Source organism: Kogia breviceps, chromosome 15, assembly GCF_026419965.1.
Source record: "Kogia breviceps isolate mKogBre1 chromosome 15, mKogBre1 haplotype 1, whole genome shotgun sequence".
NCBI lineage: Eukaryota > Metazoa > Chordata > Mammalia > Artiodactyla > Physeteridae > Kogia > Kogia breviceps.
In genome coordinates, this window is record NC_081324.1 from 79,233,587 (window position 1) to 79,249,027 (window position 15,441).

General features: G+C 34.9%; 1 protein-coding gene across 2 annotated transcripts in view; it reads right to left on the minus strand.

The window, feature by feature from the left end:
• Positions 1–15,441, minus strand: part of TAOK3 (TAO kinase 3) — a 182,772-nt gene that overhangs the window by 84,888 nt on the left and 82,443 nt on the right. Inside the window, exons 1-2 of one of the 2 annotated variants that reach the window (XM_067015109.1) lie at positions 3,214–3,277; positions 2,987–3,137 (exon numbers count right to left, since the gene is read on the minus strand). The gene's annotated coding sequence lies outside the window, so the exon portion shown is untranslated. Of the gene's footprint in view, positions 1–2,986; positions 3,138–3,213; positions 3,278–8,220; positions 8,326–15,441 lie in introns of those variants that run through there. The other variant, XM_059041075.2, reaches the window with a different exon arrangement.

A 15,441-nucleotide genomic window follows, 5' to 3' on the forward strand; every position in this document is an offset into this window, starting at 1 on the left:
AAAAAAAAAAAAAAAATTAAAAAATTTCCATTAGGGACAACAAAAAGATCTATGAACCAAATTTTTGAGAACTAAAATCTTTTCAATCACCAAGATGTATTTTAAACTTGAATATTTTGGCTTCAATGTGATTAAAGCTAAGTACTATGAATAACACACACAGACTACTAAGTCATACTATAGACTAAAGTGATTTTTCAAAAGAAATAAATATTAAAATGTAAAAAACAAAATGAGATCATAAAAACTTCTAAAATAATTTGCAGATGAGTAGTTATTGAGCAAGATATCAGAGGCAAAAAATCATAAACTAAAATCAGTAAGCTTGACAATACACAACTTCTTTATCTTAAAAGTAATATAATGAATGGATTACTGCTTCCAGCCAAGATGGAGTAACAGGACTGGATTTATTATCTTCCACCAGAAACAACTAAAACACTGGAAAAACATGAAATTATGGTATTTTAACACTATGGATATCAGGCAGAGAAGGACAGTGATCACAGACAGAGGAACAGCAAACAAGGAGAGCTAAAACTGTCCCAATTTAATGTCCTGGGAGAGTTTCCAGGCCATGGCACAGAGAGTAGGGGGTGGGGAAACCCAATTAGAGCCTGGGGCACTCCAGAGATGAGGGTACAGGGTGACCAAAATGGCTAGAGTTCTCAGGGCACAGTACTAAATAGAAGAGAACAGCACAGAAAGAAGATATGGAGATCAGCAGAGTTCCCATCAAGTCTTCAGCTGACTACTGATCTACGCATGCAAGTGAGAAAACTATGCCAGGCCAGGCAGGGTGGAAAAAAAACCTATACGAAAGAATTAAAGAAAACAGTACCTAGGGCTCATGAAGAGCTGTAAATAGTGCCTGTTACCACTAGCCTGAATAGGAAATCTCATAATTCATGGGGAATTGTTCAGAGTACTCACAAGAGTCTAATCTTAGTAGCAGGAAATTACCATAAACTAAGTGCTGTTCTGGATGCCTAACAAAATTTAAAAGCAGGATCTTGGGGCTTCCCTGGTGGCGCAGTGGTTGAGAATCTGCCTGCCGATGCAGGGGACACGGGTTCGAGCCCTGGTCTGGGAAGATTCCACATGTCACGGAGCAACTAGCCCGTGAGCCACAACTACTGAGCCTGCGCGTCTGGAGCCTGTGCTCCGCAACAAGAGAGGCCATGATAGTGAGAGGCCCGCGCACCGTGATGAAGAGTGGCCCTCGCTTGCTGCAACTGGAGAAAGCCCTCGCACAGCAACGACCCAACACAGCCAAAAATAAATAAATAAATTTTAAAAAATGAATATCTGCTTATTTTTTAAAAAAAAGCAGGATCTTTATGGATTAAATTATTCCAAGTAGCTTAACTGTGTCCCAGAACAAAGCTCACAAATATTTAAAGGAATTAAAAAAAAAATCTAATATCCAAAAAGGTAAAATTCACAATGTCTAAAAAAAAAAAAAATCACAAAGCATCCCAAGAGACAGGAAATTATGACACATAATGATGAGAAAAATCAATTGAAACTAATTCAGGACTGATACAGATGATAGTTGCTAGATTAGCAGACAAGAGCATTAAAACATTTATTATAACTGTATCCCATATATTTAAAAAGTTAGGAAATATTGAGGAATATCAAACACAAAGAGATAGTCAAGATATAAAGAGACACAAACTGAACCTCTAGAGGTGAAAGCTACAATGTCTGAGATGAAAAATACACTGCATGGGATGAATAGCAGATGAGATTTCAGAAAAAAAGGCTTATGAACTTGAAGATATGACAGTAGAAACTATCCAAACTGAAACATACAGAGAAAAAAAAATAATAATAATAAACAACCAAAAAAAAGAGCATCAGTCAGCTGTGGAACAATTTCAAATGGACTAGTATATATCTAATTGGAGTCCCTGAAGAGAAGAGAGAGATGTTGAGGCAGAGAAAATATCTGAAGAAATAATAGTGAAAAAAACTTACAATTCTGATGAAAATTATAAACCACAGATACAAGAAGGTCAATGGGGCTCAAGAACAAGAATGAGAATAAGAAAAATGGGGAAAATTACACCAAACATATCATAATAAATTGCTCAAAACGTGATAAAGTAAAAATCATGAAAGCAGCCAGAGACAGAAAACACATTATGTATAGACATTATGTAAGGACAACAATGACAGCAGATTCTTCACTGGAGATAATACCAGTGAGAAGACAATAGAGCAACATTTTTAAAGTGCTAAGCTCAAACTAAAATTCTGTGTCCCGTAAAAAGATCTTTGAAAAATGAAGGCAGAATACAGGGTTTTAGACATCAAAAGCTGAAAGAATTCATGATCTGACCACCAGCACTATAGGAAATGCTAAAGGAAATCCTTTACACATAAGCAAAAATCATACCAGATGGAAACAGAGCTTTACAAAACATTGAAGAAGCACTGGAAATGGTTAACTATTTGGTTAAATATGTAAGATTTCCCCCCATTATTTAAACTTCTTTACAGTATAATTCACTGTTGAAACAAAAATAACAACATAGTGTGAGTTTATAACATGTAGAAGTAAAATGTATGAGAACACAAAGTTGGGAAGGATAGAAATTGAAGCACAGTGCTGTAAAGTTATCATACTATACACAAAAAGATATACTATCACTTGAGTATGGACAGCGGATTAATACATAAATGTGTATCCAAATATAAATACATACATGCATGCATGTGTACACATGTGTCTATATACACACTTTAAATAAAAAGACACAAGTAGGCTAAAAGGATGGAAAGACACAACACTAATCAAAAGAAACCTGGGCTAGCTATATTAATATCAGATAATGTGGATTTCAATGCAAAGAAATTACAAAGATTATTTCATAATGATAAAAAGATTGGATCAATTTATCAAGAGAATATAACAATCCTGAATGTTTATACACCTAATAAAAAATGTTTCAAAATACATGATTAAAAACTGATTTACCAGGGCTTCCCTGGCGGCGCAGTGGTTGGGAGTCCGCCTGCCGATGCAGGGGATGCGGATTCGTGCCCCGGTCTGGGAGAATCCCACGTGCCACGGAGCGGCTGGGCCCGTGAGCCATGGCTGCTGGGCCTGCGCATCCGGAGCCTGTGCTCTGCAATGGGAGAGGCCACAACAGTGAGAGGCCCACGTATCGCCAAAAAAATAAAAAAAAATAAAAACTGATTTACCTGCAAGGAGAAATAGACAAATCCACAATTGTAGTTGGAGATTTCAATATCCTTTCCTCAATAACTGATAGAACAAATAGACAGAAAATCAAGACTTGAACAACACTATCAACCAATTTGATTACTGACATTGAAATATGACTATTAACATTGATGTTTCAACCCAGAAACATCATAATACATATTCTTTTCAAGTGCACACAGAATGTTTACCAAGATAGACCATATTCTGGGCCATAAAACAAGACTCAGTAAATTAAAAGGACTTAAGTTATACTAGGTATATTCTCTGAACACAATGGAGTTAAATTAGAAAATCAACAGCAGACAGATAATATGAAAAAAATCCCCCAATACTGGAAACTAAATAACACAATAAAAAGTAATCCATGGTTCAAAAAATAAACCAAAAGATAAACTAGAAAATACTTTTATCTTAATTAAAATGAAAGCAGAAGACATCAAAATTTGTGGGATACCACTAAAGCAGTACTCATGTGGAGATCTATAGCAATAAACTCCTGTTTTGGAAAAGAAGGTCTCAAATCAATGACCTCAGCTTCCACTATTTTTTTAAACACTAGGAAAAAAAGAGCAAATTAAACCCAAAGCAAGGAGAGAAAGGAAATAATAAAGATTAAAGCAGAAATCAATGAAATAGTAAAAAAACAAAAACAAAAATCAATGAAAGCAAAGCTGGTTCTTTGATAAAAGTAATCAAATTTATAAACCTTTCCAGACTGATCAGGAAAAAAAAATCAGAAGGCATAATTACCAGTATCACGAATGAGAAGGATAACATCACTAGAGATTCTATAGATATCAGAAGGATAATCAGGGAGTATTATATTATGCAAATTGTATAACATTATGAAATTATTATTCAACAACTTAGATGAGGTGGATAAATTCTCTGAAAGACACAAATCAACAAAATTTACGCCAGAAAAACAGATAATCTCAATACCTCTGCATCTATTAAAGTAATTGAATTTGTAATTTAAAATCTTCCCACAAAGAAAACTCCAGAATCAAATGGCTTAACTGGTGAATTCAACCAAACATCTGAGAAAGATACAATATTAATTTTACACATCTCTTTCAGAAAATGGAAAAGGAGACATACTTTCTGGGATTAATTCTATGAGGCTTGTATTACCCTGACACCAAAGCTAGACAAAAACATTACGAGAAAGAAGGCAACAGAGTAAAATTATTGAAGACTATCGATACAAATATTCACAACAAAACTATAGCAAATATAGTTCAGTAATATATAAAATAGATAATACATCATGACTAGGTGGAATTTATTACAGGAATGCAAGGTTGGTTTAACACTCAAAAATCAATGTAATTCACCGTATCAATAAACTGATAAAAAGCCAAATGATCATCTCTAAAGATGCAGAAAAAGCATATGACAAAATCCGAAATTCATTCCTGATAAAAACTCTTGAGCCAACTAGGAATATAAGGTAACATCCCCAACCTAATAAAGGAAATCTATGAAACATTTACAGCTAATGTCAAATATAATGGTGAAAGACCAACTGCTTTCCTCCTATGATCAAGAACAAGGCAAGGATGTCTGCTCTCAACACTTCTATTCAGCATTGTGCTGGATGTTCTATAAGTGCAACAAGGGAAGAAAAAAGAAGTAAAAAGTACCAAGACTGGAAAGGAAGAAGTTGGACTTTTACTGACAAACAACATAATCACCTGTGTAGAAAATTCAATGGGACTAATACGTGAGTTTATCAAAGTTACAGAATACAAGATCAATATATAAAGCTCAATTATATTTCTATACATGAACAAATGGACATCTAAACTTTTAAATATCATTTATAATAGCGTCAAAAAAATGAAATACTTAGGGATAAATCTGACAAAGGATCTGTAAGACTTGTATACTGAAAACTACAAAATAATAATGAAAGGAAGTAAAGACATAATTAAAAGTTATACTGTGGTTATAGGTCAGAAGACTCAATATTGAGTATTTTTTAGAAAGAGAAATTGAGAAGCTGATGTTCAAATTCATATGAAAATGCAATGGACCTAAAACAACCAAAATGACTTTGAAAAAGGAAGACAAAAGTGGAGGGCTAACATAACCTGATTGAAAGATTTATCATTAAGATTACAGTTATTGGGCTTCCTTGGTGGCGCAGTGGTTGAGAGTCCGCCTGCCGATGAGGGGACACGGGTTCGTGCCCCAGTCTGGGAAGATCCCACATGCCGCGGAGCGGCTGGGCCCGTGGGCCATGGCCGCTGAGCCAGCGCGTCCGGAGCCTGTGCTCCGCAACAGGAGAGGCCACAAAAGTGAGAGGCCTGCGTACCGCAAAAAAACAAAACAAAAACAAAAACAAACAAGATTACAGTTATCAAGACACTGTGATACTGGTGTGTATGTGTGTGTATGTGTATATATATATACACACAAATAAATCAATGCAACAAAACAGGAAGCACAGAAACAGACCCACACATTTATGGACAACTTAATTTTGATAAAGGCGCAAAGGCAATTCAGTGGAGAACATCTTCCACTAATGGTGCCATAACAACTGCATATGTCTATCTTTGATTCATACTGACACCATATACAAAAATTAACTCCAGGGCTTCCCTGGTGGTGTAGTGGTTGAGAGTCCGCCTGTCGATGCAGGGGACACAGGTTCGTGCCCTGGTCCGGGAAGATCCCACATGCCGTGGAGCGGCTAGGCCCATGAGCCATGGCCTCTGACCCTGCACGTCCGGAGCCTGTGCTCCGCAATGGGAGAGGCCATAACAGTGAGAGGCCCGCGTACTGCAAAAAAATAATAATAATAATAATAATAATAATAACTCCAAATGGATTATAGAACTAAATATAAAACATACAACTAAAAAAATTGTGGAAAAAACACAAGAGAAAATCTTTGTGACTTTGGGTTAGGCAAGAATTTCTTAGATACAAAAACAAAAGCACACTCCACAAAGGAAAAAAGGGTTAAATTAGAATAAAAACATACTCTTTTTGAAAGACCCTGTTAAGAAAATGGTAAGATAGGCCACAGTAGATCTCTGCAAAACATATATCTCACAATGGACTTGCATTCATAAAATATAAAGAATCCTGAAAACTCAATTAAAAGAACATGAACAACCCAATTTTAAAAATGAGAAAAACATCAGAACACATACTTCACCAAGGAAGATAAATGGATGGCAACTAAGCCAAAAAAAAAAAAAAAAAAAGATGCTTAACATCACTATTCATTAGGGAGATACAAATTAAAATCCCAATGAGATACTACTACAAACCTATTAGAATGGCTGACATTAAAAAGACAGACCATACCAGGTGTTGGCAAGGATTTGAAGTAACTGGATCTCTCAGACACTGCTGGCGGGATGTAAAAATGGTACAAACACTTTGGAAAACTATTTGGCAGTTTCCTAAAAAGTGAAACATACATCTACCATGACATAGCCATTCCACTCCTAGGTATTCACCCAAGAAAAATGAAAGCAAATGTCCATACAAAGCACTGTACACGAAAGTTAATGGCAGCTTTATATTTTTAATAGTCAAAACTGGAAATAATCCAAACATCCATCAACAGATGAATGGATAAACAATCTGTGGTACTTGCAGACAATGGAATGCAACTCAGAAATAAAATGAACTATTGATACATGCTGCCACATGGATGAATCTCAAAATAATTATGCTGAGTGAAATAAGCCAGAACAAAAAAAGAGAACATATCAGTACTTTATGATTTCATTTATATAAAGTTCTGGAAAATGCAAACTAACCTAGAGTGATAGCACATCAGTGGTTGCCTAGGGAAAGGGCTGGGGAGAGAAGAGGTTAGGGAGGTATTGAAAAAGGATATGAAGAGGCTTCTGGGAGTGACAGATATGTTTACTAACTTTACCATGTGATGGATACACACACACACACGTTAAAACATTATGTTACTTAATATGTTCATATTACTGTATGTCAATTAATAATTATTGCTTTAAAAAGTTGCAATAAACAAAATTGAAAGGCAAGTAAGTTAGGGATTGTTCTTGCAAAATACGCACCAGTGAAGTTATTCTTAATATCAGAGAGGTGAACATATACATATACATACACCAACCCACACACTCAAAGGACACAAATAGGAAATTAAAAAAGAAAAAAGCAGTGTCTATCAATGATATGAAACATATATAATTTCACTAATAATCAGAGAAATAAAAAGTAAAATAGCAAGACACCTCATTTCACCCACCCAATTGATAAAGTAATAGAGAAAAGATGTATTTTTTTGGTGAGGGCATAAGGAAAGTCATCTTTATACACTCCTGGAAGAATAGAAGGGGAACATTCTCTGACCAAGTATTATCCTTCTACAGGGAGTTTCTACAAGGCAGTTTCTACCTGTTTTGTTTTGATTTATTTTAGTAAGAGAGGCAGGGTGTAAGGTAGAGCACAGGAGGGATCCAACAGTGAAGATGGGAAACAAGGTTTCTTTCACCTACAAATTTGGATTTCTTTGTAGACTTGTGTAAAGTTTTACCTGAAGTAGGTATTGGGATTTCAGGTTATTTTTTATTTCCTTTTTTTTTGTTTATTTCTATTTTCTAAGTGTTCTGCAAAGCCTATTACTTCTGTAATTAGAGGAAAAGTGATATGAAAAAATTTTATCTCAAAGTCTAATTATAAATCACTATAACAGAAAATGGTAATATGTATTTCCAGAAAATAATTTGATAATAGGGATAAAATAACTTTAGCCAGGTAATTCTCCATATTTTAAACTATAACTGAAAATAAAGAAAATCTATAAGGAAATAATTTGAAACTAAAAAATTTTTATAAAAGAATATTTTATCCTAATTTTATTAACTCCTTTTAATTTTTCTCACAAATATAATAAAAATTCCTCATAGAAAAACAAGAAAACACAATTTGTTCCCATTTCATGGGAGAAAGCTAAGTCATGGATTTATGGACAATACCTTTTTGTGTATGGCACAAAATATACTGTATTGCTCAGACTCATTTCAGCAGCAATCTTTTTTTTTTCTCTTTTATAACTTCAGTCTTTTGTATTTACGGTGCACCTATGAAAAAAGAAGAATAAAATACGTAATTATAGGGGCAAAATTCAAGAAGCAATAATCGATAACATGATAGTTTTAAATATTTACAAATGTAACATTACAAAGTTAAAATTTTATCTTCATCAGTTTGTGGATGACAAATGTAAAAGGTAGGATTTTCACAACAAAGACACAAGCTACTGTCTCACAAACAATATCAGGGAAACAAATGTGTCGTTAGATTTCAGAATCTATACTGAGGCTTCCACTGGTCTGTTTGAGTCCAAGGAAACTGAACAGAGGCTACGAGTAGACAGGACTAATCTGACAGCATGTGGTGATGCTACTGATTCTCTGCCAGTAAGGCTTATATTTTGAATTGCTTTTCCAATAGGCGTGATGATTTATATTGACTCATCTATCTTCCCTTTCCTGGTCTCTCTATAACCAATCTTTCAGATTTGGGGGTAGTGATAATTCTTTATTATCTATCAAAGAAGTACATGCTCAATGTAGAAAATATAAGAAATATACATTACTACGAAAAAAAATCCTTAATCCTACCTAGGACAAACTTCATTAGCAATTGGGATAATTTTCTCCATGAACATATTTATTTCTTCAAGCACATATTTATTTTGTTATACAGCTGAAATCACATTGTACATATAACTCCACAGTCAACCCGTTTTATCTAACTCTAGATTATACACATATTTTGCCATGTTATCAAACATTATTCACAAAGATCATTTAAGGGCTGCTCAATGTTTATCGTGTGGAAGAGCCACAATTCATTCACAACAGTTTCTCCACAATTTGAAACCAAGGCTGTTATTCAACCCTCTGTTGAACTACTAAAAATTATTGTTTTGAAGACCTTTGTGCTTATTATCTATGCACTTAACATTTAGGGCTTTTTTGGAATGGATTTCTAGAAGTAGAACTACTGGGTCAAAGAATATAACAACTTAAAACATGTATATTGAAATAATCTTTGGATGCTTGACAAGTTTTGGAGATGAAATCCTTACAGGAGGGAAAAAACTATACATAAAAAAAATGGCACTGACCTCCATTTTCACATTTTTCCTGTAGAGGATATCCCAATCTCTTCTCACGTCTCTACTTACAAACTAATCTTTTTCATTATTTTGTTATTCCCTCTGATTCTATGGCTGTGGAATGCTTTGGATTAACTGGTAGCTAAAACTTGCCAGAATTCAGCATCACATTTGACCTAACCATCAACCAATCAATAACTACGATGTCTGCGTGTATGTCCTGCTAATCTAGTCTGACTATAGCTTCAAGGAACTAAAACATTCCTTATTATATGAACACTAGTTGCGAAATTTCTGAGAAAGTAGTTTTAAATAACTCATTTACTAACATCTTCATGTCCTGACTAGCTCGAAATGCAGGAGGTGCTCACTCCTAGAAAAAATTTTTCTAATGCTATGGACACACATGCCTAAGTATTTTTCTTCTCTCTAAATACTTATTCATTTTTACATAATTTTTCTTAAAATGGGTACTCTCTCCATCTGCAGTTGCATGGCTCTATAAATGTTTTAAAATAAACTCTCTAAGACACCTAGGAATTAAACTTTCTTGATTTTATCATTTTTCCCCCCTGCTAGAATACTTCACATGGTATTAAAGCTGAAAACCATATTCCTAAAGTTTATCTATTACACCTAAAAGATGTTCACAGTTTTGTCCCATTTAACCACCTTCCTTCTTTCTTTATAAATGTCTCTTGGATTCCATGAAACTGTCTTCCCTTGTTTTTCCACAGTATTCCTCCTATAGCTCTTCTCTCTGAGCTCCAAATCAGTGTGTTCTCCAAGTATTTGCTCAAAGCCCTCTGTGTGATACAAGCTGCTATCCTAATTTCCGTTCACTTTAATGGTTTCAAGTAACACTTTGTCACTAGACAGTTCTGGCCTCCAGTCTAAATCCCAGTCCCATTCTTTCAACTATCTGTTTGGCTTCTCCCCTAAATGTCTCACATGTACCTCACAATAACTTTGACTCTTCCCTTCTCCTTGTCCTTAACATTCAACTAAATCACAAGTGTGCCTCAAATATTTCTTTTTATCTGTTCTTCACTTTTCCGTTCTGTTAGCATTTGTTATCTCTTTCCTCTGTTTCTGCTCTTTCAGCCTCTCATCTAAATTTTCTGGAATTCATCTTTAAAACACTATTATCACAATCACCTTCCTGAAGCACAGTTGAGACAATATCACGGCTCTGCTCAAAATCCTTCCATGTTCCCATACTGCCTACAGGATTAAGGTTAACTTTACCTAACTAACATTCAAAGCTGGCCTCAAACCACTACCCCAACCTAGATTCTTAAACTCTATAATCAGGAAAAAAAATGAATGACTACAGTTGCATTTTGATACCTTTGTCTTTGCTTATGCTACTGCCTCTACCCAGAATATACATTTCCCAACTACTCTCACAGTCCAGCTAAATGTCACCTCTCCTATAAGACCGACCATTTTCTCCCTTTGCATCAGTTTTAAATACTCATATATATTAGTACTCTAACTGGATGACAAGTGCTTCTTCAGAGGAGGATACATGTCTAAATCTAAGTTTTGATTAATCATTATATTTCCATGGCATCTTTAAAAAAATTATTTTTGAGATACAATTCATGTACAATTCACCCATTTAAAGTGTACAATGGTTTTCAGTATATTCACAAGTATGTACAAGCATCACCACAGTCAATTTTAGAACATTTTCATCACCACAAAAAGAAGTCCCATTTCCTTTAGCTATCAACTCCTCCCACCCCATCCCTCCATTCCTTAGCAACCACTAGTCTGTCTCTATAGATTTCCCTGTTCTGAACATTTCATTTGAATGGAATCATATGATATGAGGTTTCCTGTGACTGGCTTCTTTCCCTAGCATAATGTTTTTAAGGTTCACCCATGTTGTAGCATGAATCAATATTTCTTTCTATTGACAAATAGAAATCCACTGTATAGATATACCACACTTTGTTTATCCACTTATAAGCTGATGTATATTTGGGTTGTTTCCACTTTTTGGCTATTATTAATAATGCTGTTATAATCACTTCTGTACAAATACATTTAATTTCTCTTAATTATATTCCTAGGAGTGAAATTGCCGGGTCCTGTGGCATCTTTATATAACAAATAGTCCATAAAAATCTGCTGAAATCTCCTTCCCTTTTCTACCCAAATCTTAACACTAAATATGATCTTTAAATTCATCCTTCCCTCAAAAGCTGAACAAGGACGTTTTTCCTTCCAAGAGGACAACATTTTAAGAATTAACTGAAGATGAAGTGATATGCATGAAATTATTTTCTTCCTCTTCCTTGACCTCCTGCAACCTTATATAGTACATTTATAGTGAGAACTCAGAACTGTGCCAAGAATGTAGAATTTCAGATCTTAGGCTCTTGGGCCAACTGAACAATACAGCTAGCTTAGAGGCAAAGATTGCATCAGAGATGTGAAACTGAAATAATTTTCTTCATGCTTTATTCTAAGGAATGGAAATCCTCCAAGAATGACAGTCAAGTAAATTATTTTTCACAGACATTCTAACTTAATATACACTTGATAGAGAGTAGAAGTATAAATATTTTTTCATATTTTTCCTTTTCTCAGAAACTTTCAAGAAAGATGATTCAGTGAAGATTTTAGTTGCCTTTCAATGTTGGTCACACTTCTGCAACAATAAACTTGGAGCCAACTAGATTGAAAATCCACAATATTTTAGCATTAAGAAAGGGAGTAAGATTAAGAATGTTTCATATAGGTTATCACTTATATGTGGAATCTAAAATATGACACAAATGAACTTATCTACGAAACAGAAACAGACTCACAAACATAAAGAACAGACTTGTGGTTGCCAAGTGGGATGGGGAGTAGGGAAGGGATGGATTGGGAGTTTGGGATTAGCAGATGCAAACTATTATACTTAGAATGGATAAACAACAAAATCCTACTGTATAGCACAGGGAACTACATTCAATAACCTGTGATAAGCCATAATGGAAAAGAATATGAAAAAGAATGTATATATATGTATAACTGAATCACTTTTCTGTACAGCAGAAATTAATACAACATTGTAAATTAACTATACTTCAATTAAAAAAATAAAAAGTTTCACATTGGAAAGAATTATAAAGATCCGACATATCAATTCTTTTTTTTAACTCAATCTCATAAAAGTGTCAAATCATATTTATGTGGTACTGTTATCCCAAATTAAAATTCCTTCTAATTTCTCACTTCAGAAAATTTTTTTCTGAAGCAAGCTGCCTACGTCAGACTTCAGAACACCAAAAAGTTTCCTATTTTGCTATATTGTGGAGGTTAATAAGAAAAGTATAATTTAATAAGATTGAACTTCTCTGTCTTTATTTCTCCAAATAATACTTGAATATATAGTGGTGGGTTCAGTTCTTACAGAGACTGAAGCATCGACAAATTTGGGGATCTCTTTAAGAAAAAAAATTTTACAAAATTTCCACACAAGAATAGGTATAGGGCCTTAGAAAGGGCTGGTGTAAATAAGGGGCTGTGAAATGTAAAATTCACAGTAAATTTGCCTGTGTAAATCCCTATTATTGCATTCATTATCTTGCTCCAAGAAGGTATACAGAGACAGGCAAAATCTTCATTTCACAGCAGTGAAAAATAGAGTAGAAATAGGTGATTGGACTTTTTCAAAGTCAGGACCAGTCTGGTGTTTTCCCTCCCCTGTTCATATAATACAACCTCCCAATACAGATTTAAAGAAAACTATCTTTAAGGAAATCAACAGAAAACTTATTTTGGACAGTTGTTACCACTGTCTGCCACTAATACCTAACTATTATTCTGAGGTAAGAAACCGTTTTTATGGTACTTTCACTGTGAAAGTAAAACTAGATGACAGGTGTTTTTTATGCCAAATGATAACAGAGCCCATCATGACAGAATCTGGGAACTGAAAAGGGACCTTTGTGATCATCTAATTTCTACGTAAACAAATAATGCAGAAGTATCTGGGACATTGATTATCCTAATAATGATAACTTGTAGACTACTTCTGGGTCACCATTTAAGACTATGTGTGCTTAAAAAGTAAAAATGATCAATTCTTTTGGTTTCTTAAGGAGTATTAGTTTCTCCCTCCCTTAAAAAAAGATGTTTAGGTTAGAGAGACAAATGGGAAAGGAAGAGATCCTCTGGATTTCTTAAATTTAACACTGAAAGTTTTTGTTCTCGCTGATAGCTTTTTATGTGGTTAGCAACTTGAAATCAATTATGCATTCATTTTGGGGAAAATGGTACTTTACACGGGTCTTAAAATTAAGACCAGTACAAATATGGTGTCTATGTCTACATAAATTCTGAACTATTCTAATAGATTTAACTGGTCTTTTGAAGTCTTCATTTTGCACAACTTAATCATATGTGTGATATGAAAATTGTAATATTTGTAATATACAATAATAATTTACTCTTTAATACAGGGTTCCTCAAACTTGATTAATATTCAGATCCCTTACAGAAAAATTCTCACAGATCTCTGACATTTTCTTAAATTATTTTTAGTCATTCATTTATTCATGTGTTCATTCATTCAGCAAATACTTAAGTGCTTAATATGTGTCCAGTACTGAACAAGGCTCTAAGTTCTTTCCTATTCTCATAGAATTTACATTCTAGTGGAGAGAGACACATAAATATTGGTATGTCAGGTACTAATAAATATTATAAAGAAAAATAAGATAAAGTAGAGTCAGTGGTCAGGATAAGCCACAGAACTCTTTTTGGTCATAAGGCAGTCATCCAGATGATCCACTATAGCGTATTATTTAGGAGACAATCATCAAAATGAAAATATGACATTTAAAAATCTCACGGAGGGCTTCCCTGGTGGCGCAGTGGTTAAGAATCTGCCTGCCAATGCAGGAGACACGGGTTCGAGCCCTGGTCCAGGAAGATCCCACATGCCGTGGAGCAATTAAGCCCGTGCACCACAACTACTGAGCCTGTGCTCTAGAGCCTGCGAGCCACAACTATTGAGCCCATGTGCCACAACTACTGAAGCCCACACGCCTAAGTCCATGCTCCGCTACAAGAGAAGCCACCACAATGAGAAGCCCACGCACTGCAACCAAGAGTAGTCCTTGCTCGCCGCAACTAGAAAAAGCCCACGCACAGCCACGAAGACACAGTGCAGCCAAAAATAAACAAATTAAATAAATAAATTTAAAAAATCTCATGGAGAACTTTTGACCTATTTTCATGTCTTCAAATTTCTAGGAGTCTGTGAATTTACTTGAAAACCCTCTAGAATGGAGTCATATCTTACCTAAGGTGGTTGGGTACAAAGGTGGACACTTAAGGCCAAAACTGCATACAGTTCAAATTATCCTTGAAAATCCCAATATGCATGGTTTTGTTTACACAAGCCTTTAAAGTAATTCTCACGCACCAGAGTCTAAAGGAAGAAAGTCTACCTATAAAAGGAATTCTTAACCTTTTTTGTGACATTGATCACAGGCAGTCCACAGACTATGACACCTTCTCAGAATAATGTTTTATTTATTTGTTTATTTCTGGCTGCACCACGCGGCATGCGGGATCTTAGCTCCCTGACCACGGATCGAACCCCTGCCCTCTGCAGTGGATGTGTGGAGTCTTAACTACTGGACCACCAGGGAAGTCCCTCAGAATAATGATTTAAATGAAAAAAATTAACCACTTAGAATTACAAAGGAAAGGAAACCAATCATACTGAAACAGTTACCAAAATATTAAAAAACAGATTTGTGATATATATGTGCCTTTTTTTTTCTTTGCTGTGCCGCGTGTCTTGTGGGATCCTAGTTCCCTGACGAGGGATCCAATCCAGATTCTGGGTAGCGAAAGCACTAAGCCCTAACCACTGGACCTCCAGGGAATTCCCTATGTGCTTCTTTATTAATTCATTTAGTAATGAGAGTTAGCAGGAAGTCTAATAACCACAAAAGTTTCAAAGAGTGGTGAACTTAATATTTTGAGATTTCTGTTAACTGAAATGCGTTATAAAATATCTCGGATTTCTTTTGGTGATTGGTGACAAAAATCTCAGATA